Source organism: Podarcis melisellensis, assembly GCF_964234715.1.
Source record: "Podarcis melisellensis genome assembly, chromosome: 2".
In the NCBI taxonomy this organism is placed as follows: Eukaryota; Metazoa; Chordata; class Lepidosauria; order Squamata; family Lacertidae; genus Podarcis; species Podarcis melisellensis.
The window spans coordinates 50,213,230-50,237,827 of record NC_138529.1 but is presented as its reverse complement, the minus strand read 5'-3'; the positions used below and the strand labels follow the sequence as shown (position 1 = coordinate 50,237,827).

The 24,598-nt window shown below is 41.3% G+C and overlaps 1 protein-coding gene across 3 annotated transcripts in view; it reads left to right on the top strand.

Moving 5' to 3' along the window:
• Positions 1–24,598, top strand: part of NEURL1B (neuralized E3 ubiquitin protein ligase 1B) — a 176,120-nt gene that overhangs the window by 131,023 nt on the left and 20,499 nt on the right. The window lies entirely within an intron of this gene.

The window sequence follows — 24,598 nt, the reverse complement described above, 5'->3', positions numbered from 1 at the left end:
GGATTCCCCATTTCCCTCTTGATTTCTCTTAAAAAGAATATCTGTTTCAGTAATGATCCCCCCTCAGCTCAAAATTCGAATCGTATTTCATGGTAAGGATTTGAGCCTAATGATTCATAGCGACATTTCGATTCTCTGCAGCCTATGGTTCTGGGGAGGAGGACCCTGTAATGAACGAAGGTGGGGCTATGAGGTGCTCAGAGGCAATCCCTTTTTGGTCAGACAAGGAAATGGCAAAAAAGAAAGAAAGAAATGCCTGTGCAGCCTGATGTATTATTGCACACTTACCTGGTGCTTAAAGTGGGCATAGGACAACAGCATCAGAAAGGGGGGGGAGTGGCCATAGCACAATAGTAGAGAAGCTCTTTGCATGCATGTGGCTTCTCTCTCTCTCCCATGTTCTGTCCCCACCATTTCCAGTTAAAACTTAGGGGTTTGCAGGGCAAGGAAAGATCCTTCTGCTGCTCACAATAGGCAGTGCAGGGCGAAAAAGGCACCCGTGGTCTGAACTGGTGTGTAAGGTGAAGCTGCTCTTTCGGTGGAAAGAGCTGTGCATTTAAAATGCTGACATGAAACATCTGCGTCTGATTTGATGGGAGTTAAAAATCTGTATCCCGTGAATTTATTCCACTTTGTGCACTGTGGTATGCAAATGTGTAGGAAACATAGGGTGCATGCATTTCAAGAGCTGTGATGCTGAATAAGTCTCAAGTGGGCAGTCAGTGGGATTTCCAAATGTAAAATGTTTGGAATTGAATGAGGAAGAACTTTGACAAGCTGAGGGCTGGGGATGCAGAGAAGAAGAGGACCTGTTGCCTTTTTAGTGGGCACGGTTGGCAGACCAGGCATGAGTGAGAGGAGACAGATGCAGGAACGGATGGCTTTTGTTCCATAGCCAAGTGGCATGCTGGCGGTAGAACCAGTCCGCTTCGAAGCAGACTGTTTTCTTAGGAAGAATGGTTCTGCTCCCTCTTTTAACCCCTGTTTCTGTGGAAGGGAAAGAATATGCTTTTCAAAACTCAGGCCCTTTCAGGATCTGCTGTGCCCCCCTCCCCCAGAAATTGAAATAAAAACAATGAACTTGAGCAGCAGCTGGGATGTCTTTTGGTCCCCTGCAAGTACAACAAAAGAAGGCAAAACTCTGTTTCTGGCTGAAAAAGCCATTTATGTGACTGAATTGAAGAGACGCCGCTGCCTCTCATTGTGAAATTTCCGAGTGTATTGGCCTTTATTTTTGCTTTTTGAAGACTTTGTATGTAGTTTCTTCTTTGTGACTCAAAAAGGGGGAAAATTGAAACCACATCTGAAACCTGTTTGGTGCATTCAATGACTTAATTTAAAATAAAGGTGCCCTCCCCAGCCAGCATTGTTCTGATATAATGAGAATAAAATCCACCCCCCCTTTTTGCTTGCAAGTTTGTAATTGCGACTCCTCCCTTCAACCCTGTCAGTGGGCAATGAGAACAGTTGGTTGATGAAGAATTAACGGTATTGAATTACTGCTCAGAGCTCCTGTGAGCTTGTGTCTTCAGCTGTCTCCCTTTTCTCTCTCTTGCTCTTCCTTATACCATATGTCGTATTTAGTATACTTGGCTGCCTTATAAAGCCTGGGAGGCACGCTGCTGAACTGTGGCTGTCCTACAACACAATTATGAAGTTCCCTTTCTATAATGAGGAGCATAAAAGCCCTAGTCTGAAATTCTCTTTGCAGCCCTACAAAACCTTTGAAAGTGGGCTTAATTTTGCTCGTTGGAGTTAAAAAGTGATACTTTATTTCTACTTTACAGTTTATTTCTATTCTTCTTTCATCTTAGGGACTTGATTAGGCATCCAAATAAATTACTTATTTTATCAGTCAAGCACTTGATTTTACAAAGATGAAATTTCACCTGTATAGCAATTCATCTGTATAATAGCTGCCCCACTGGAATATGTACCAGACCTCAGAACCCTGCATGAAATACTGGGACAAGAGAGAGAAGCTTTTGTCTGAAAACTGTAGCTGCAGCCATGCTTATATGCATCATAGAAATATGTGCACCTTGGGCTAGTCACTGTCTCTCCGCCCTGCCTCCCTCACAGGGTCACTGAGGGGTTAAAGGTTGGAGGAGGCCCATGCATGTCACCCAAAACATCTGGAGAGAGGGCAAGATATAAATGTATATATATTTAAAACACATACCTGTATTTCTACTATCCAAAGGGTCAAATTCATATTCACCTTGCTCTACATTATTTGCCTCAATTTGTAGAGTTTACAAAATAGCCAAAAAGCAAGATCACAATCCATTCTAGGTACAGACTTGATGGAAACTTCAAGTCCACCAACTGAAAGAGCCACAGACAACCTGATAGGCATCTCTGCAGCCATTGAAAACATAGGATCTGCAAACTGTTTGTCAGGTTGATCTAGACATGTTATTGTCATGTGGGAGGGAGGATGATTATACCCGTTAAATAAGAGAGACTCCTTAGGGTGATGGGCTCCACATCTTCTGATGTGGAAAGCAACGAGAAGCAGCTTTGTGCCATGCAGAAAGGTTAAGAGGTTATTAAGGCTACTTCTGTCATTTTGCTAAGCTAAGCTGCTTAACTTTATCAAGCAAGCTTTCGACTAGAGCAACCTACACAAACATTAATGTTAATAGCTGGGAGTTTAACATCCTTGACTCATGAAGGACCTGTGCTCTTATCTAGCACAGAGTCTTCTCATGCTCCCACACTTTACAGAGTGCAATTGGAATTGCACAGAACCACTTTTGCAATTACAAAAGCTCATTACTTGTACACATTGGTATTTAATTGGATTCTGCTCTGAGTCTGAGTGTTTTGGTGTAACATACACATCAGTTTTCTTCCTTGCCAATAGCCACTTAAAAGGTAAAGGGGCCCCTGACCATTAGGTCCAGTTGTGGCCGACTCTGGGGTTGTGGCGCTCATCTCGCTTTATTGGCTGAGGGAGCCGGCGTACAGCTTCCGGATCATGTGGCCAGCAGGACTAAGCCGCTTCTGGCGAACCAGAGCAGCGCACGGAAACACCATTTACCTTCCCACCAGAGCGGTACCTATTTATCTACTTGTACTTTGACGTGCTTTCGAACTGCTAGGTTGGCAGGAGCAGGGACCGAGCAACGGGAGCTCACCCCATTGCAGGGATTCTAACCGCCAACCTTCTGATCGGCAAGTCCTAGGCTCTGTGGTTTAACCCACAGCACTATGTGTGTGTGTGTGTGTGTTTTTACTAGAACTAACATGGTATATTAATAATGAGCAGGAAGTTACATAAAACTTGTATTTAGGTATGAGCAGTTCCTAGTAGTAAAAAATCTGTTTTCCTCGCTTTGCTGTGGGGAAGTTGTAGAATTTATAAAATATAGAGTGAAAAATATGGTATGTTATTTTGTTATGGGTCTTTTAAAAACATTTGCATCATTAAAGCTCCATTCAACTTGAAATTGCATTGTGCCAGGATTGCTGTTAAAAACATATTTTTCAAGGTATATATACTCTTAGGAGTAAGATATGGAGAAATAGAGAACGTATTACTACATACAGTATTTAAAATTGTGGAGAAAGAGGTTGATTTACATTGAAATGATAGAATCTTTAAAGCTTGAAATGTGGCAATTATGTTGCATGTTCTGTGGATATGTAGGATTATGCCTGTATTATATTTTGTTGCACAAGTGATGTTCCTCCATTCTGGAACATGGAATGTCTTAATATTCTTCCACAACAGTTGCTGGAGAACTAAAGATTCTTCTGTGCATATTTAAATTCTTGGGCTAATTCCCATTTGAAAATGCCAGGGGTGTTTAGGGTGATCATATAACTGTCCCAGTATCTTTAGGAATCTTTCATCTCCCCATCTACAGAAGCTTGAAGAGCTCTTCTTTATATTGTGTCAGCAGATGCTTTCTTGTTTAAGCAAAAGAAAATTCTTTTGCCCAGTCATCACAGTAGCAACAGTTTGTAGCAAAGCTGGGATAAACCAGACTAATATTCACCCAGCACTTAAGTGAAATGTTTATTTGATGCATCAAAGCTCCTTGCTGACTTTACTTTCTGTTTGTTTTCTTGAATTCTACATTAGAACTTTTTTGAAGTTGCAGAAGAGAGAGTTTTATTCTGATCCCATGCAGAGAATGTCCAGACAGACCATTCTCACTTACATCATGGAAAAAGCCCAAATAATCAACATTCCTCTGTATTCCTTAGATACTGTAGCTTTTAATGAGAAATATTGGGGGGGATTGAAGTTCAATTTCTGCCTTTTAAGGCATTCTGCAGTGCAGTCTTACACATTGCTACTAAATATAAAGCTCAGTTTTCAGTGATGGCTTACTCCTAGGTAGGTGGGTATAGGATTTCAATCTTGGGTCTTAAACCACAGTCCTTTATCAATTTACTTGGGAGTAAGCCACCAATGAACTCACTGGGGTTTACTTATGGGTGGACAGGATTGCACTGTTAAGCCTTAAATTATAAAGCTATTATTCCCATTCTGCTCTTAACATTCAGAAAAGCTTTTAGGAAGCATCTTATTTTGTTATCATGGCTAGCATTTTGATAGTTAACACAGCAAAGATACAGACATTGAACAATGCCACAGTACTGGAATGAGTAATACAGCAGGGCTAATGAAATACCATTTTTATACACGTATTGAGAAATCACTATGAAAGGTTTGAATGCAAGAGTTAATGTGCTACTTAAACATTTTTTTAACCCTTTGTAGTGGTAAAAATTGCTTTTATCTAAAAGCTTGCAGGTATAATCCTTTCCCACTTGCCAAAGAAACTTCTCGTATTATGCATCTCTTGAGCAACAGTCCTTGCATAGCACACTAACAAATTGGGACTTGGCTAGGATAACTCGCCCAAAGATTGAACTCTGTTAGATTATACTTTCTTTTGATCTCCAAAGAAGCTACTGCCATTCCTTAATCATCTATTTTTGTTCCTATTTTATATTGACCTGTCATTCCACAAAGATCATCTGCAGAAGCTCTCTTCCAAATATCTCGCCATGTGAAACAAAGTGGGTGGCAACCCAAGAGATGGTTGTGATGCCATAACTTTAGCATTCCCCCTGCAGAGAGGTTGACTTGGTTGGTGCCTACATTGAACCAGCTCAGATATCCCAGTAGTCCATGATTTATTGTGATGGATGTGAGCCACAGGGAGCATTAGGCTCACATGCTCCCTCTCCTCCTCTGGCATGGCTGTGAGAAGGAGATAAAAAAAAAACCCCTGTGGTTTTGGTTAACCACAGTTTAGCATTGTTTCTGAACATGAGAGTTCATTGTTGGTCTTAATTATGGTTTGTTCAGCTTCAAAGCCCAATGCTTGAAGTTGACTGATTTTAAGCAAACCATTGTTAATATTAGGGACAGTTTGTTGGGTCTGAATGAAACAACAAAGGGCAGGTAATGACAGATTAAAACAAAAACTTCTAATCGCCTTCTCATGGCTGAGCTGGAGGAGAAGTGGGGCGGAGTACATGAGCCCAAAGCTTTATCCATTTGTTCCTATCACAATAAACTATACATTAGTTTAATATGACAGCCGATTCAGCTCACTGCTGTATGATTCCCATTCCATCCTTTTGGATAACCCATTGGGCTAGGATGTTTTCCCTAGTGGAGTGGGGGGGGAGAGTGGTGAAAAACCATTGTGGGATGACCATATTAATGCATCTTAATAGCTTTTTCACCTGGGAATAGATAAAATATGCTGCCATAGTTAAATTATAATAAAAATGGGTTTAAGCTTGCATTGTAAGGAAGTCTGCTATATGTTTGGGCTCAGCCATTTCACTGTAATGACTTACATATCTTTTACAGCATTATACTTCCTACAGCTGATAAACTTGGTGTGCAACATTGCAATGAATGGGTAAGACTTGTTTTGACTTAAAAAGCTGGCTGAGAGTCAGAATTGACATTGCTGGATTATAAGCAACATGCCAGCCTATCATTTTGTGATGTTTCAGTGGCTTTGTAGATAATGATACCCTTTTATGGTTTGGAGCTAATTTCCCCTTTTCTAAATTAGCTGATTGCTTGCTCTTCATTGACAGGTGGATCTTGTCTCACTATGCTCTGAGATTCCCCTTTGACATTCATTTCACCTTTTCTTCCTTAAAGCTTTTTGGTCCCCCTCAATGAGCTATCTTAGTGCACTTTTAATTATCACCTTCTCTGCTTTGCCACATAAATATGGTACTTATAGTGTGTTTCATAACCAGACAACAGGATATCATCCTAAAGATGTTGTATGTATGTTAAATGTTCCTTGGGGATTGCTATTGCAACAAAAGAATCCAGAAACTTCTTTCCGTGATTAGACTTCAAAGCAGCTACCGGTATATTAGGTCATGTGTATAACATAACATTGGGCATCAAAACACAACTTCAGTACTTAAGATTTCTTCTCTTTTATTTATTGAATGTTTCAAAGAATTCCCAACTATTTCCTGCAATCCACCTAAAACTAAACAAGACCATACCAAATCATCTTGAGGATAATCCACAGAATATGTCTCTTCTGATTTCATGGCCAATATTATCTTTAGTTATTGCTCAATATTGCTCATAATTTATTAGCCATCTGTTCTTTGTGGCGCAAGTTCACACACCATCTACCAATCTGCTATCCTCCTCATCCATCGTCCTTTGTGGCATCATCTATGGTTGACAGTAGATAGCACTCATTTTCTGACTTGTTCATTCAGACTAATTGTTCCTCTTATCTCCTTATTAGGTAGCCTGAGAGAGAGTGTTCTGGATTTCCAGAAGGAGCTGAAATACTTGCCAGTTTGCATGGGGTGGGTTAGAGAAACATTTGTTGAATAATCCCCTATACTGAACCTCATTCAAAAAGGAGGCCCATAATATATAGGCAGAGCGTATGTACTTGAAGTGCCCTGTCTTGGATAGCTTGAAAGTCAGTGGGATAGGTGGTACTGAACTAGAGAATAAAGGGAAGGCATGCAGGTATAATCTGAGCAGCTGTCCCAAGCACAAACTGCAAAATGTACTAGTTGACCTCTCAGCTAATGTTTGGACTTCGAGGTTTGTTTTATGGTATAAGATACGTACTGGTATAAATCAGGGAAGAGTGCTGCAAACTATTGGAGACAGGAGCATACACAATTCCTTTAATTTGTTTGGATAAAGTGGTTAACTTCAATCAGGAAAATGGAGGGGGCAGTGGTGGGGACTCAAGACGTCAGACTGAATCAACCGTACAGCTTTATGGGGAAATGTTTGGAACTGAACGTGTCACTGCATTTTGAAAAGAACACCAATAAATTATACACATGTGAATCCACCTCAGTTGATTCTGGAATGTAGCATGTGTGGGTTTTTGGTTTTTTTTAATATGGTAAGGGTACCTGATTACAAAATGTGTGAGAAGATGCCATGAGTTGGCTAATACCTTGAATACATGGTTTTCTTTCTAATGTACGTAGTTGTTTAGTCTTCAGTCTGTTTTGTAGCTTGTGTGCCTATTACCAGCTAAAAACATAGCTTCTCAATTTGGATTGAAGCTGGTTTGGAGCAAAATGCAATGTTTCTTAAGAAACAACACAATAAATAACCACCCATGGCAGTGCGCTTAATGCAGAGTAAACAGGAGTGTGTACACAGCCTTGCTCACTGGTTGGATGTTCCCTTTTTACACCCAAGTTCTCGCAGCATGCAAATTATTCTAGCCCATTGATTATTCATACATTTAAAAATGTTTTCTGAAATTAACATTGTAATGTTGATATCAAGAGTCCTCAAATACTTAGATAATGTTAGGTCTCTGCATTTTTTTTTTTGTTTGAAAATGTAAACCCTAATGTGACTGGTGATGATGATTCATTTGGAAGATTATATAACATCCCTGTTCTTATTCTAAAAATCTGCCTGCAAATCAGTTCCAATCAAAGTTTCCAATCAAAGATGGAAATGAACATTTTGCTATTTGGCAGCACTCATGAATTAAACTAGTTCTGTGTCAGCAGGGCCTGTTGCATCATTGCCATAAAGGCGAGGGGCTCTCCGCTCCATACTTCCCATTGTGTCTCTGTTTGGTGTTTTAGTTGCCTGAGTCCAGATTCATAATTAGAACAAGAGGCTGGTATGGTTGGGAGCACAAGGTGGCAAGGTATGTGATGGGTGTGACTCATAATGGAAAAAAAGCTGCCCCAATATTCATTATCCAATAGGACAGGGCAAACAGGAGAGGGGGCACTAGTCATGGAACACTTGTGAGTTTGCAGCCTTTATATTTTTTAGATGATTACCCACACTGTATTTTGCCACTGCCAGTTTCCCTCCCCCCCAAATGCCTTCCTTAATTTTCAGAGAATTTTGACCTTGAGGGGACACACATCTTTGGGGCGAACCAGATGCAGAGGAGGGCAGTGACCTGTGATCTTTCATGGCTGTGTAGAAGAGGCCTTTTTATCAGCATCTGTTTTCTCAGCAAGTCACACCTGTTGAAGTCTGTCTTACAATCATAAAAGACTGAAGGAGCCCAGTCTTCTTTTGCATGTGGTTTCCCTGAAAGAGGCATGTAACTCAACGTCAAAAGTTTCTGAAAAGAAGGAGTGTGGGATTGGGTTTAGCAGATAAGGATTAAAGTCACTTACTGAAATTGACTTGTTGTCATCCTTCTTTTCACCTTGGAGGAGAGGGGTGGAGAATCTATTATCTTAAGTACGTATATGAATCTGTTCCTCACATTAAAAATTTCAATCTATCCTTACAGCTCCCCCCCCCCGCCCCCTAGCCTTTTGCTTCCTATTTGTTCTCTGAATGAGCAGATTACTTCCTCCTCCTCTTTTTGGGACTCCTAAATGCAATCTGATCGTGTCAAGACCTTTTTCCTAGACTGCTTGAATATAGGTTACAGCCACCCAGGAGAAATCCCCACCCCAATACCATGATAATTTAGCAGATTACAGTTGCAGGAAGCTTTTTTTGCAGGATTGTGTGAGATCAGGTTCATATGCTGGATAAAACTATACCTTACTGTAGAAAGGTCATTCAGAAAGCTTCCATTTTAGTGTTGTCTAAAGCATCAGCTTCTTTAGTTTCATAATTGGATTTATCTATTTTCTGCTTTTGTTCTGCTTCTTTCTGCCAGGATTACGTAGTTGTGGTTTTATTTTATTTCTGCAAGCGCCAGTCTGCTGAGCAGTTGTCCTCTTGCTGCAGTGTTGCAATCTCTGTCGGGGAATGTTCTGCAAGAAGCCAGCCTTCCACTCACAAGCTGTTCATTGTCCACTTGTTGCATCTCATGAAGCCTCGTGCCACAATCCATTTGCCAGCCCTTAAGGTGGTCTTCAAGGACTCTTATGTTGGTATTTGTCACAAAAGGAACCACACAAAAACCTTATATTCTCCCATTTCTCATTTTATTCTTAACCTGAAAACGAAGGCCTAATTTCAAAGCAATGTGTATTGCTAATGAGATCACAATTGGTTTCGTCACAAAATCTAAGACGATAGCGTAGGCCCAAAGAAGTGAATTACTCTCAAGAAATGCAGGTGCTATAACAGTGGACGTAATCCTATTACAATCTCCAGGCCGAATAATTTCCATTGTGTCTCAGCTTTTTGGAAAATATAAATTGCTTTACTCTGCCTCTGAGTACCTGTTGAATGTGAGTTTGACAAGCCAAAGATTAATGAAAAAATACCCAAGGTTTTAAACTGGAAAGAAGGGCACCATGAAGTAATTCTACCCATGTTTATCTTCCTTGCCTGATATTTAAACAGTGTGGTTACAAGGCCATTTTTTAAAGTTTGTGATTTATGTCTGTTTTGTACGCAAGGCCCTGACTCTAATCTTAATCAATTACTCAATTTACAGGGGATGAACAGAAAGTTACCCTTGATCCTTCAATAAAAGGGGCACTACCACACTTCAAAAAGTTGGCTCCATATTAGTAAGGACAGAGAGGCTTGAACTTGGTGAAGTGGTGTAGTGGAGAATGGGGAACACTAAGATAAATACACAGTTCAGTAGTTGGCATGGACAAGGGGAACCTATTTTAAGTTTTCCTGTGCAAACTTTTAAGGAGTTACTATTTCACCCTTGCTGGCATACGGAAACAAACAAATGGGTTGGGGGACGGGACATCACACTTGTAGAACACATGTCTCACAGTATCCCATTCTCATTTTGCTATAAAGTGAAAGGCTGCAGAGCAGCTTTGCCAGCCATAATCTCAACCGTATTCTCACTTGTTGTCTTTGCCAATACCACATATCACATCTCAGCCAATAAATTTCTGTATAAAGCCTTACTAAGCTTCTTGAGGACCATTCCTGAGACTGCCCCTGCTCCTCAACCTTACCTGTAAACCCTTCTACCCTATAGCCCCACTGATGAACTAGCAACTGGGGAGTTGCTCATGAGGACTCCTTTATTGTTTGGCTTTGGTGTGAGAGGAAACCAGGAGCTAAATTGTGAGTGGGTATAAGACTAGAATGTGTGTGTGTGTGTGTGTGTGTGTGTGTTTGCTGGGAGATGGAATAACCTTTAACCTACTGTCCAGCAGTTTGAATGGCTGAGGCAGTTTTGGGAAAAACTAGGGCAGTTGTATTGAACGATTTTCAGCATCTACTCTGAGAGAATCCCATTCCCATTGGCTGAGCTGGCTTGGGACTTTTTGGCTGCTATTGCAATCATGGGGTTGTTGACATATCACTGGCCAAATAATCCATGAGGAAGGACATACGCTTAAGCTGGTCTTTTCTAGCAGGTGGCTGGTTGATGGTTTGGTGGTGTTTAATTACCTTGTTATCATGGATTGATCATTTCCTGCTGAGGTTTAACGTTTGTGGTGCTTGGTGCTCATTGCTCCCTGCAGGGGTGGAGGACCAGTTAGGACCATCCTCTCGTGGAAGGTTTTTGTTTTGTTTTAATTAGGAAGATTCCTGAACGCTTTGGGAAATTGGGCAGTTGGCATGGCTGGCACCCCTATCAAAGCCCTGGTGTCACTGTGGAATAGTGAGATGAAAAGGGCCAGTGGCACAGTTGTTCACGAGTGCTCTCTCCAGCATTGTGGATCCTGGATGGCTCTGTGGTCCTCAGGAAAGCTCTGAGCGATGGAGTAAGCCAAGTGACTGCTGGAGTACAGGTGGCACAAGTATTACAGTGAAAACAGCTGAACACATAATCATGCCACTTGTGGGGCAGTGAAGAAAGTTTTCTTAACTATTACTTGAGTAGCTTTCTAGCACAGCTTTGTGGGCTTGTGGGAATGTGGGATCTTCCCCTAAGGGGAGTAGCCTAGAATGCACAAAAGCCTGCTGTGACTAATTTGCAAGGCACCTTGAAAAGTCCCTCACGTTCTGCTGGAGCTTAATGCCACAGATATTGTGGATCAGCTGGAGATGTCAAGTCTGGTTGTTTGGGATCAGTTTCAGTAGCTAAAGCCAGATAACTGTGGACAAGGTGTTTGAAATTTTTTGGCCTACCACATGCAATCCTGACCTTCCTGTCATATAAGGGTTGGGGTTGGGGGTTGCCTGGGTTGGGCCCAGGAGCTGTAAATGCCATTTTTGTGAGAGACAACTGTAATTTGCCTTTAAAGGAAATGGTGGTGTGTCCCCTTTTCAGGACACCTTCCCTGGATCCAGAAGCAAGTGACAACTACTGCCAGTTGCAAACATTTCCTTTTGGGGAATGGTTATTATCAAGAGAGTGGTGTCTGTGCAGCGTCAGGAGTCTTTGGAGGAAGCCGATTATCTAGATCCATTTCAGTCTGGCTCCAGTCCAGATTTTGGCATTGAAATGACTTTGGTGGCCTGTATCAAGGAGGACAAAGAGAGTTTGAGCTTGCTTAATTCTCCTTGAGTTCTTGGCAGCTTTTGATACCATCAATTATAATATCCTCCTGAACCATGTCAGTGGGTGGGAGTAGGGAGCACACTGTTATAGTTGTTCCATTTCTACCTGCAGGACTGGTACCAGAAAATAGTCATGGGCGACTTTAGCTTAGCCCCGTGGCAGTTGTGCTGCCTGTCCCCCCATGCTGATTAAACTCTTATTCTTTAGTTATTAGATTTCTAGTCTAACTTTCTTCTCTAAGGAACTATTGAGAACATTTGTTAAGGGGTTCGGAGTGAAGTTTCACCATTATGCAGATGACACCCAGCTCTGTTTTCCCTTGTCATCTGAACGGGGGGGGGGGGGGGAAGCTGTGCAGTTGTTTGGTCAGTGTTTGGCCTCTTGTTGTGGTGTTTACCTCTGTTCAAGAGAAGGCCTCATTAGTTCAGTAGACCCAAACTGTTTAACTAAGGTAACCCCCCTATTGAGTTGTGACTCACTGGGTCTTCCGCCTCTTGACTTGGAAATGTCTTGATTCAACACATGTGGACATCTATACCCAGGGCACTTTTTCATATTATCTTCCCTTCCCTTACACTGATTCATCCTTCTGATCCAACTTTAGAAGTAACTTTTTAAGGGTTCTGAGAGTGATTTATGTCTTTGTTCAGTTGGCCATACGAACAAAGAATGACAGCTGCAAAGTAGGCAATTTTTAAGTAAACAAGTGCATATTAATTTTCATGAACTTCTGAGAAGATCTCTCTATGTGTAGAACTATCATAATTGAGGATAATTGTCCTCACACTGCGTTGCACTTCTGGTATTTTGTGTTATTGCACAATGTGACAAGACTTGTAGTGGTGGTAATGAGGGGAGGTTTCAACTAATGTACAAAATCTCTAGAAAAATGTAATTTCCTCAGCATACCTGTGCATAGATGTAGATTCTGGGTGTTCTGGCTCAATAAGAAATAGTATAAGCATCTCTGCATTTGAAGAAGAAGAAAAAAGCTAATCAAGAGCTCACTTTTAAAGATTTTGTCCTTTGAATGTACCAAATTACTATGCTCTCCATTGGCTTCTTTGCACAATCTCTCCTCCTCCCCGCCCCCATCACTACCTCATGAATTATGGGATGAGCCTATGCCTTCTGGAACTGGAGCTAGGAGGTAGTCACAGGATTTTTGTATGCCTCTTGTTTGAGATTCCTATTTCACATGCTTGCTTAGGTGCATGTTTATACAGTGCAAAGCAACAGGCACCAAAGCTATTGCTTGTAAACTGTCTTATATTTGGAGCAGCAGAGTGTGGGGAAAGTATATATTTTCTAAGAAAGGTGAATTTAGCCAATGAAGCGTCCCCTATATTGAGTCAGAGGCCATTAATCCCTCTAGCTCACTTTTGTCTATTTATTTGATGCCTGTAAAATATCTAAAAGTGATTTCCCAGCAAGAACATCAGGAATGAAACAATTTAAAGCAATTCCATATGCAAAAAACAAGCTCATATGTAAAAACGATTAAAAACCATTCCATGCATAAAACAATTTAATATGTAAAACCATTTTCAAACCCACTACACATTTAACCTGGGAGAAAGATCTCCATGTAAAAGGCTTGTTGAAAACCCCAGAAGCACAATAGCAACAGCACCTGTCTGATGTGGAATGGGAAGGAGTTCTAAGGGGCAGCTGCCACCACAAGCCCAGTTCTCCTATCCAACAGAACGCAACTACTGATAGGATGGTATCTGCAGGAGGCCTCTCCTGCAGAGTGCAGCAGTTGTTGTTTTTTATGAAAAATACCCGTTCTTCCACTGAGAAGAACACATGAATGTCCACACACTCATGCTGCAGAGAAGGTGAAAGAGAAGACAGATCAGTTTTATGGAAGGCAAAGGAGCCTCTGAGACCTGCATTCTGTAGTAGTGGTCAATACACTGGGGAACATTCTATCCTTACACTCCCTCCCTGCTGTAGGCACACAACTAAGTCCTCCCAGTGGTGTGGAGCCAGTGGGACCAATTGTTCCTTAGCTCTGGTATTTTAAGCCTTGTATACATTTGACTGTAAGCTGTGCATTCCTTAATAAGAGAATTTTTTTGCTGAGGATATTAGCAGCATTTGGGGGATGACGTAAGTGAAGTATGTTACTAGAACATTTCTTAGCCTCTGAAGTATATTCTGTTCCTTATGTTTTCCTGTGCCTCTTGCAGAGCCTGCCAGGATCTCCCACTTATCTTCTGCTCGATGTATCATCTGTCCTTGTAAATGCTTATCGGAGCTTTTGATCCTTCAAGGACACTTTGATTAGGTTTTTGTGTACAGATAACTCAGGCCATAATTTTCCAAATGAAAGTTTTCACTCCCTTTTAAGCGATGGCAGAGATGTTATTTCCTGATGGGCAGGTGATGGTTTTGTGAACTCTGAACTCCTCCACCTTCGGCTAATGATGGTGTGGTGTAGCCAGTCATAAAGATAGGTATTAGATGAGAGGATAAGGTGGCTGATGCTGTCATTCTGCTTGGCTTGAGGACAGAGCAGCAGTTCTTAACAGTGCAATCCTGCAAATGTTTGTTCAGAAGTAAGTCCTGTTGTTTTCATGAGTGCTGGATTAAACCCTGTGGAGGACCGACCCTAGGCAGTTCAAATCTCGGGGGGGGGGGGGAGCGCCTCGCAAATTATCTCAAAGCTTCTACTTGGCTACTTGTGAATATTCTACTAGGATCTGGAGTTGGCGGGAACTCGCGACACACACAGAAAGGTTTGTATCTGGAGGTTTCTCATGCGTGTGCTCTAGTTCAGTGTTTCCCAACCTTGTGCCTCCAGCTGTTTTTGAACTACAATTCCCATCATCCCTGACCACTGGTCTTGCTAGCTAGGGATGATGGGAGTTGTAGGCCAAAAACATCTGGAGGCCCAAGGTTGGGAAACACTGCTCTAGTTGGATAACATTGAACTAAGAAAGTTTGATTGTAATTTTCTTTCAAGATCAAATCAATACTATTTTGATCCGTTGTGGCAGTGCCTCTAGAACGGCGTGGGGCCGGTGCCTACTCTGCCTTTTTGGTAATCCAGCACTGGTTTTCATTGAGGCTTACCCTCAGGTAAACGGCTTTAGGATTGTAACCTCTATTCTTTTTCTAAAATTGAAGTAGCCACCCACCTGATGTCATTGTGATGTCAGGTTACATATTTTCTCTTGCCTGCAAACATCCTACCTGACGTTGCATACAGGGAAGATAGGCGTAGGGAATTAGGACCCCTGGAAGGATGAATTCAGGCTGTGGGGTGGAGGTTCCCCGTTGCTGTTCTAAACTAATCCCCCTCAAATATTACAACATTTCCTCATAGGAAAGTTTTTCCAGCCCCCTGATAATTTTGGTTGTCCTTTTCCAGTTCCGCAATGTCTTCTTTGAGGTGCAGCAACCAGAATAAACTAAAAGCACAACTAAACCAAGTGGGATTACACCATAGATTTGTATGAAGAGTGGTTTTGTTTTCAGTTCCTTTCCTAATGATCCCTGGTATGAAAACTGTTCTTTGTCACTGGGAACTTGCAACCAGAATCCTCTATAGAAACTAAAGCCAGACAAAGTAAACCAGAAGTGAAACTTTTAAAGAAAGAGTGGAAATGGTGCTTGGTGTGACACAGGGATGCTGTAGTTCCTTTTACAGCAGAAAGATTTCCTTAGTGTGGTAAACATTTGGACACACAAATATAGCCACGTTTACATCCTTCCTTTTTTTACATACTTAAGAGAGGTGGGTTGCAAAAACCCCCAAAAACCTTTTCAAGCCTTTACTTCCTGCTTCTGTGTGTGGTTATTCAAGTTTCTGCATATATATTTTTCTTAATACAAATCAGCAACTTAACTTAATGTTCTTTCAAACTCTCAGTTGCTATTGATCTGCATCTCAGACACTTTTTCTCGAATTGTTCCCCGAGCTTAATTCTTGATATATTAAAGACTGAAACCCCCTTCATTCCTGATCTTCTTGTACTGTTGTACTGTCGTGTGTGATTCATTTTTATTGTATGCTCTTTAAACTTTATTTCTGCAGTTACTGAGCATTTGGGGTGTTTTGTTTTTGTGTGTGTGGTGCTTACCAAAAAGTCTTGTCATACAGTTTGTGTATGTGTGTTTTTCAAAGGTAGAGAGATGCAATTTTCTGCATGACTGTCAGGACTCATTAGACTCTGCTCATCTGCCTAATAGGGTTCTGAGAAGCAAGTTAGCACGTGGGTTGAATGTGGCAAAAAAATTAGCTTTGGTTTGTTTCCTAAATGTGAAGCATTTTGCTCTAAATTTGAATAATTTTCTGTACATAGACCAGCTTACAGTAAGTAATTTAATCTCTAAAACAATTAGTAATGTAGAAGTCTTGTTTCTCCATAAAGTTCCCCATATAGCTAACTTTTTTTTATATTAAATGGCAAATCACTCTGCTTATGTTTTAATAGTTTGATGTGGTGTTTTGAGTTGCAAGATGAATAGATGATTGAAAAGAACTGAAATTAAGCAAATAAAAGCAGTTTATATATTGGCTGTGCTAATTTAGACTACATAGTATGCTGTTTATGAACAGATGCACTCTGTTGGCTGCAGAGGAATAATAAATTTGTACATCGTTTAGAAGAACTGGTGCAGTGCTGAGAGGAAAAACAGGCCGGTGGAGTAGAAAAATTTCATACAATAGTTCCATCTCCTCCAGTTTCTTGAGGACTACTGTAGACATTATGCCTACTGCATGTTTGAGGGTACCAGAGATAGCCTCTTTGTGACTGGAGCAACTCATTATGTGACTTTCCTTAATTGTGTGGAGTGTTTTACCACACCAGTAGCCCCTAGGAATAGACAGTGTTGGCGTGAGAGCTCTCCACACATTGGGGAGACTCATTAGTGGTTCCAAACATTACAGATGCACAATGGGAACTGGCAATCTTGAACACCTGATTCAATCTTCCCGTTCTCTCTGTATGGGTAAGTTTTTATGTGTCTCTAGCTTGGCCCTTTGTCCTTTCAATGACAGGGAGACTTCTGACAGGATTAACTTGTATTTGTTGTATTTGTGTCCTGCCTTTCTTCCAGCAAAGTCAGAGAAGCACTCTAGTTTGAAAACATCCTTGGGCGTGAGAGTAATTTTGCTAAAGCCACACACCCAGTGAGCTTCATAGAAGAGCAAGCAAAGATTTGAGTTTCTGACATCCTTACCCAGCCCTCTTTATTTGCCCCAGCTCTCCCTCCCATGCAGCTACCCGCCCTGGGAACCTATGGTGGCAAGAAATCTTATAAATGAATGAATCTGATGAAGCATGCCTCTAAAACTAATAAAGGCACAGTCCTCAAGGCCAGTTCTTGGAAAGAGGCTTAGTAACATCAGTGGGATTGCCAGGGAAAGTGCTCTGAATGCACAGGATGTGACATAAGCAATGCTGAAAAGCCTGTGTGGGTGCATTTAAACAGCTTGAACCCACTGATGTCAAAGGCATAAATACATTAGGTGTGTAAATAAAAGCCTTGTTGAAGATGATGATAATGGCATCCTCTGCTGGTTGAAGACAGGGTGATTTGTAAGTGCTATACAGAACAAGCTTCAAAATCAATGCCTTGGTTTGTCAGCATCACACTGAGAAACCAGAACCAGGGTTACTGACCTCAAGAAGGAACAACATCTCCTATTGATCATTCATGACATTTTATCCAGCCCTTTAAAGTAAACTGCTAGGACTCTTACGTTACACCCCCTCTCTGCACTGACTGTCTCTCTCCCTTGAGACAGGAAGATTGAACCTGAGACCTTCTGCTCTACCACTGAGCCATGACCTTTCCCCATAGTCTACACTGGCATTTTAAAATGAGTGGGACAATTAAAATAAATATCCACCACTGTGTCCTGGTAGCAGCATAGCAATACCATACTCGGTAGGTAATACATTGGAAAATTCCACTCCCAGGGAAGGAATTAAACAAAGCTTTTAGTGTTCAAGGGGTACAGCTTGGCTAGCAGAGTATATTTTCTAAGAGAAGAAAATATATAGCAATCTGCATAATACATACAGGTCTCAGAGGTTTGTAACAGTAGAAGCAGAGATCGGGGTTTCTGTACCTAAAAGTTAGACACAAACAATCACATTCCCAAGCTCCTCTAAATGGTTACTTCTGGTTCTGTTGCGCTGTGACTCTTCCCTTACTGAGATCAGCAGAGGCACTTCATTTTCCTTTAGAGGCCCTGATGCATTTTGTCTGAACAGTATAAATGTTTGTCAGTAGTTCATGGTTTGTTTTATTAATTCTAAGAGGGAACAGCTGAACTCTCACGTCCCAGAGGTGCAACAGCTGTGTGTTATTGCCTAATAACCTTCATCTCAAAATTGGCAGTTTTCTCAAGAAACGCCTTTCCTTTGGGCACTTATCTTTAGACTCATTAATGCATGAATATGTTTTAGAAGCAGTCTTATTGTATTAAGTGTACTAAAACTGACTAAAATCTAAAACAACCACCCCATGTGTGGTGCTCTGTCTTTTGACTGTTAGCCTTGCACTTGCCTGTTCATGATTGTGGAGCTAGAACAAAACATGGCATGGTTCTACTTAGCTATGCAGACCAGCTGTAGAAACATGAACAATCCCCTCTAAAGTTAATCAGACTTCCAGCATGCCACAGTTTGATGCAAGCAAAAGTAATGGGGGTTGCCATACCTAAATGACACTATATGCGGTTGGGCCAAATTGACCCAAAGGTCTTTACATCTGTTGGCTTTTTCTCCCATTGTGGCATCAGCAGTTTGGTCATGTTCACTTGGAAATAAGTCCTGTTAACTCATTGGGACTAAGAAACAGAGGTTTACATCCTGAGTTGCTCCGATGGAAGAGGGTTGGCAGAAGATGACTTAACCATCCCTCCTATCTTCTGCAGGCCCCTGCAAAACTGCTCATAGAAGGTTCCTCCACCTGATTTTTAATTGTCTCCCCCTTTCCATTACCACCTCACATGCCACAGACCACTCCATTCAGGAGGACCCTTAAATCCTCAAAAGAGGCTTTTCAGTGGGAGGAATTGATGGAAAATCCCCATCTTATGCCAACCTCCTTCTGGCTGTGCTTCTCAGGATCCAACCCAGGCTATAAATCAGTAGGTATTGGCAATAATTAATAGGAACATGACAGGAAAATGTTTGCACCCAGCCAAGAAATGAAAATTAGAACTCATTGAGCATCATTTAAATTGCTTAGATTTTTAAACTTCATTTGTCATTAAAAATAACATTTGAGTGGAAGTCATATAATGTTTCCCAGAAAGATTATTAATCAGTAAAGAGGAAATATGGCAGCATGCTAATTTCACACGAGAACTTCATAGTTGAACTGAGATTTTAACCACGGGCTTCAGGTTTAGATCATATGAATCTTCAACCTCTATAATATTTCATATGTAGCAGAAATATGTCAAAGATTTTACCGTTCCGTTGGGGATACTGAAATGATAGACAAGGGTTTTTTTGTTTTTGTTTTTAAGAAGCAAGACATTGTGACACATAAGCGGATCAATGGTTACCAGCAGAGCCAAAGATGGGGTGTAGAGCTGTGTTCACATTTCTTGCCCACTGACCACCGAAAGCTGAATCTGAATGAGATAAGTTAAGTCTGATTCTTGCCCTTTTAATGGGGCTTCTCCAGGTGACATTTGTGACACAATGGGGGTGTATTTCCACAACCTCTAAACGTCCTGGGGGGGGGGGAGGAATAGGCACTGCTTGCATCCATCTACAGAACTCTAGCCTGCCCTCTTCCCCCTGCTGCTCCTTTCAATTAAGCTTTAATGAGGCCAGGGTTCTAGTGTAAGACGAGCCACCTTTTTTCCCTTTGGCAAAGTAGGCATTCCTAATAGGAGTTTTGTAAGAGAGCCATTTCAGCGAATTGCTTTCTTTAGCAAAGGCGCAACTTGTGCTTGAAACTTTTGTATTTTTTTGTTTGCTTGCTTTTTCTGGTGACAAAGGATGATTGTTTTTACGTCAAAAGGACGGCTGTCTGTCCCTGCACTCTGGAATAACGTTAGTTAATTTTGAGTTTGATTAAAGTGAAGTATTTCCCCCCCCCCCCGTCTCCTATAAGAACACACAAAAACCCCTGCTGGATTTGAGGCGCAACTAATTTGGCATTCTGTTCCCACAGTAGCCAGTCAGATGCCTCTGGGAAGCCCAAAATGGGACTTGAGCACAGTAGCCCCCCAGCTGCTGGTATTCAGCTTCTTCTCTTCTTTGGTGACCACTTGTAGCAGAGTAAGATTGTCTTCCATGAACATGGTCTTAACAGTGAGTCTGTAAGTGACTGTGGAGGCCAATTCTGGATCCACATGTCCTTCCACAGTGTGGACATAGGTTTCTGGGTGGGAGTTGATCATGGTGAGGGTTTGCCAAAGGTGCCTTCCTCTTAGCACGCATACTGTGGTATAGTGATCATGATCAGTAGCCACTGATAGCATTATCCTCCAGAAATCTTTTTCCATTTTGTACAAATAGAGGTCTGAAAAGGAGTTACTTTTGCATCATGCCCTGAAGACTGAAAAGCTGAGCTTATTTATATGCAAGATAAAGGATTCTAAAACTGCAATCCTTTTGCACCCTTACATGAAAGAAAGCTCCATTCAACACAGTGGGACTTATGTCCAAACAAATACGTATAGGATTTTCCTGCAAAAGAACTATTGCACCCAACAAGTCTATTTATAGTGGGAGGAATTCCACTTTGCATTATGCCAAACATTCCAACAACACAAATATTTCAGCTTGCTGGATGGAATGACCCCCCCCCCCCGCTGTGTGTTGTTCTGCAGGGGGTTATCCTGACCCACCCCCAGCTAATTTTGGGGGGTGCAGGGGAGGAGCGAAGGGAAATCCCTTTTGTGCAGGGCTTAAGAATTAAGAAGAATTGCTTAAGATTATTCCACATTTTGAACTATTCCCATGTATGCTACTAGCAAATTCAAGAGCAATAAATTCAACAGGAGAAGCTGTATCACTCTGTTGCAAAAAAATCCCAAAGAGTCTCAGTATAGTAAGAGAAATTATGGGTGAATTTGAGTTATAAGCTTTTGTGAACTAGAGCCCACTTGTATTTATTTGCCTTTGAAGTGTCACAAGACTTTGTTTTTGGGGAGGAGAGGCTGTAGTTTTGTGTGTGTTTTGCTCCATATACTTGGCAGAGCTGAGGCTGCACACATTTAATCCTTGTCCTAGATCCAGCTTTCCAAATTGCATTTCAGTAGTTCTGGTTTGTATGGCTACAAAGACACCACTATTCCATTCTTGAATAATGTATGCCCATTATAATTTGCCATATGGTGAGATGCAAGACAGCCTGGAGAAGGAGCACTTTTGGTCCATTTGACAGGGCAAGGATAGCTGTGTTACAAGTCTGTTGCAGCAAAATTCTTGTGGTACTGACAAAGCTTATTATGGCATAAGCTTTCATCTGAAGCATCTGGTGAAGTGGGCTCTAGTCCATGAAAGCTTATGGCACAATACAATTTGTTAGCCTTCAAGGTGCAACAAGACTTTATGTTCTTGTTCTCAATGCATCCTCTTTTGCTGTTTCTTGCAGCATGTGTAACCATATGGTACTATTTCTTAATTCTTCACGTGGGTGCCATAAATGGACATAGTGATTTGGCCTAAATAACAATACTTATTTCTTCTTCTTAGCTTTTGCAGAGAGGCCCAGCTGAATTGTGTACTGAATTGCATTTGCTAAACTCCATTTGATCTCTGCCTGAAATCCTATGACCCATGGACGTTTTCTAGGGAAAGAATCCTCTTCTGAACTATAGATATGACAAATATGATATGTTGTTGAGATGTTAATCTTTTGCTGTATTTTATTGCTTGAATTTTGTGATTGCCTTTGTTAGTTCTTGTGAGAGCCTTTTGGGACAAAAGGTGGCACAGAAATAAACTAACATAACAAGTAGGAAAGCTATGTATTTCCCCACCCCCTCGCCAAATTAACTATAAACAGTCACTGTTTCTACTCCCCCACCCTTCTCTTCTGCTCTGGATTTCATGGATTTCATCTTTGAGAAGTGCAGTTGAATTATATACAGTCCTGATAGCTGTTAAAAAGAAAATAATTGAAGAGCAGGCCACTCATTATTTACCTTTCTCACTCAATGCATTCCTTCCAAAGCATTTTTCTCCTTTATGCCAGAGCCTTGTTTAAACTGTGTGTAAATAAAAAGTGAAGCACCAGATTGCAATCCAGCAGCATACTGGGGGCAGGGATGTTGAAAGCAGCTGCTTCCTAGAAGCCACAGTTTCTTGCTCGCTCTGAGATTTGTGGCTGTCTCGGAAAAGACCAGAAGCCCCGAATGCATGGCCCTTGTTAAGTCTGCTGCTAACTGGGTTGCCATCTTGCTTACGTGAATTGAAACATCCCTGTGATTTCTCATTCCCCACCCCAATTTTCTGTAGCACAATGGTGGTTAATAAACACTATTTTGTAGTACAATCCTATCAGGGCCGGCCCTGCCATTAGGCAAAGTGAGGCCTTGGGCAGCGGATGTTGGGGCCATTCTCCTGACAAAGCCAATCCTACCGCAAATTAGCCCCCAACCCAGGTGTTGTGGAGGTTGCTATCCCATTACTAGGGTGATTCAGCTGTCAGTCCAGTTGGCTTCAATATGTAGAAGGGGGAGGGAGTTTCATCTTGCCCTTGACCTCAAGCAGCAAAATGCCTTAGGCCTGAACTCCATGCGTTCTTACTCTGAAGTAATTCTCGCTATGTTCAGAGGTAAAGGTTCATAGGATTTGCAGCCTTAACATCTCATTTACTTTGTGGTCTTTAACTTTGTCCTTGAAGAATTTTCATGAAGTAGTTATTGCCCACCAAGGAGGAACTGACCTATTGACCTGGCTTTCACAACACTGTGGGCTCCTGGAAAGGAATGTGCAGCTTCTTTTACTCCTCTTTTTTAAAACAACAACAACAACAACAACAACAACAACTGTGCTGTGTTAAACAAAGGTTTCGCTTACTGTGTTGCCTATGCGGCCTGAGCTTGCGATTAAGCTCTCTTCTCGCTAATCATGACCTTAAGCATGAGTTCCAGTTCAGATGACATGCTAAGCAAAATCATGACTTAGTTCAGCACAGTTCATCAGAAAGAAAAACAGACTGGGGAGAAGCAAAAGTGGCCGTGAGCAAACTTCAGGAGCTCCTACAGTCAACGCTGGTTTCCTCAGCCAAAATTCAGCACGTGTTATGGGAGCCAGCTCTTCAAAAAGGAGGCACGTTAACACAAAACCCCCTGAAAAGCCTTATGGCTGTGGCAGCTTCTTCTCAGTATACTTTGAGAAATGTACCCTTGTTAGGGTGCTTGGAGTGATTAGGAAGACGGCAAGCAGGAAGCTAATAAATTCCCTGCAGGAATTTGTTGCATTTACACAACATTGTCATTGTTAATCACAGTACCCGAAGCACTTTGTATAAATGGTAAATATTAACCCATTTAACTGGTTGGAGACTAAGGGTGAGAGACAGTGACTTCACCAGAACTACTTGGAGAATCCATAACCGCAGTAGAATTTAAACCCATCTCTTTCAGTTATTCGACATGGTGTTCAATGGCCATTTTGAATGTCAGACAAAACTGCCACCCATGCTGAGCTGCAGTTGCTTTGTTTTAAAGCCTTTCATTTTCCTTTTCTTTTTTTGTAACTATTTAGCAATTAGTCTTCTGGTGTAACACGGTGACCCTTTGTGCCTATAGGGGATGGGATGGATTTCCTGCCTCCCACAGACAACGATTCCACCCCTCACCTTGTTCCTGCTTATGTAGAAAACAACCAGCATGTGAATAGTGTTCAAGTTAGCACACCTTTCCATGACCCCAATACATCTGGGTGATGGGACAGAGTGAAACATGTTGTTACCCAATATTTTTTATGAGTGCAGGGTGGGGGCAGGGGAGAAAAGATAATTGCATCTAATTTAAAACCAGATATTCTGTAGATGCTCCTGCAAGCTTAGTGACATAAAATGTTACTGCTAATTATTACACTATACTGTTGTTTTGGTATTTGCACATGCAAAAGCACAAGTCTGTCTGCTCATCTACCTTAAAATGTTGTAGTGTTACTATGGCCTTCTGAAAAATATATTTAATATTCTGGGAAATGGAGGCTAGATGGAATTATATTTCTGTATAATTTTGGTTAGTTTTTATAATAGAAATGTAATGTAGAACTTGGGTATGATGCTAGCTGGTAAGAGAGAACTGGGGAGGAATCCTATAGTTTTAGTCATTCTGCAAGAAAGGAAAAATTGATAAGATAGGTTTATGTAAGGCAACAGGATTGTAGCATCAGCAATTTGAGCTGAGGTCTGTTTTTTATTATGTGTTGTGTAATATGTTGACACATAATTTTTAGATGCTAATACAAATATCATATTTAGCACTTAATATAATATCTTTGGACATACTTCTGTTGTGGAATACTGAAAACTGATACTAGAGCCAGTTTTTAGAAGACTGACAGTTTTCGGAATACTATTTTTTCCTTGAACTTTTGAGTTCAGACTATGGCAGGCTCTTGGGAAAAGCACAACATAACAGTGGCTAATGAACTGGGCGTCTCTTGTTTTGGAACACTTCTCATATGAAAAACTAGCAACCCACTCCTGCGTGCGTTCAGTGGGGCTCACTCCCAAATAAGCCTTCATAGGCTTGCAGGCTAAATGTCAAATGGATAGTTTAGTGT